Below are 1,430 nucleotides of genomic sequence, written 5' to 3' on the forward strand. Positions count from 1 at the left end.
AGTTCTCCAAAACGCTACGCTCTCCAACTGTTGCTGCATGTATTCACATAAACTTCTTTTTTCTTACCCAAAACTTTTAAAACTACAAATTGCATGCACATTTCTGAACGGGCATTTACACCCTTTTTTTTACACAACTCATAACTAATCAAACGCAATAACAAGAAAACCAAACTGTGAACACTGAAATTAAATAAAAGCTTTAGTTGATGCTTATAAAAGGTTCCCCGTCGTTTGACTGAAGAAACAACATTTAATCTAAATATTGTGTCAAGAATGTTTCCTTTAGGAAACCACAAATTTTGGTAGTAGGAGATGGTACTGCGGTCAAGTGAGCCATGGATGGATGGACTGGCGGACGGACGGATGGACTGGCGGATGGATGGACAGATGGATGGATGGACGGACAGATGGATGGTTGGACAGACTGGCGAATGGATGGACAGATGGATGGTTGGACAGACTGGCGGACGGATGGACAGATGGATGGATGGACAGACAGATGGATGGATGGATTGACTGGCGGACGGATGGACAGATGGATGGATGGACAGACTGGCGGACGGATGGACAGATGGATGGATGGACAGACGGACGGACGGATGGACTGGCGAATGGATGGATGGATGGACGGACGGACGGACGGATGGATGGACAGACAGATGGATGGATGGACTGGCAGACGGACAGATGGACTGGCGGATGGATGGACGAACTGGTGGATGGATGGACAGATGATCTGTCCATCGGTACAGATGGATGGATGGAGAGATGGATGGACTGACGGACTAGCGGATGGATGGATAGATGGACGGACGGATGGAAGGACTGGTGGATGGATGGATGGATGGATAGATGGATCGACGGATTGTCAAATGGATGGACAGACTGAGTGGCGAATGAAAGGATGGATGCTGTAATTTTTACACCCATATGTAGCAAGTTATCCCTGTGTGAGACAGACTCTAGCGACTCCTTGACCCCATAAGGGATTCAGCGGATTAGGAAGATGGATGGAATGGATGGATGCAGCAAATTTTACTACCAGTCTGTTGCAAGTTGGCCATACAACGAACTGGTAACCTGTCCAGGGTGTACCCCACCTTCGGCCAACAGTAGCTGGGAAGGCTCCAGCAACCCAATGACCCCAAGAGGAATTCGGAGGCTTTGAAAATGAGTGGATGTTACAAGTCAACAAAAACAATGGTGAAACTACCAATTCCAACAGGAAATAGACTGACTTTCTATGACCTCACACAGAAACAATTTTCCAAATGGAGAGTTAAAACATATTCTTTATGCAAACCATTTGCTTTCAGTTGTCATTAGTTTTTCCTGTTAACTCAAAAAGATTTAAGGTTAGAGCTCATATATATAAACCCAGCTTAGCATCAAAGTTGGATTCAACAGAAATGTTCTAGAGATTCTTG

The sequence above is a fragment of the Oryzias melastigma genome, linkage group LG7 (assembly GCF_002922805.2).
Source record: "Oryzias melastigma strain HK-1 linkage group LG7, ASM292280v2, whole genome shotgun sequence".
NCBI classification, from domain to species: domain Eukaryota; kingdom Metazoa; phylum Chordata; class Actinopteri; order Beloniformes; family Adrianichthyidae; genus Oryzias; species Oryzias melastigma.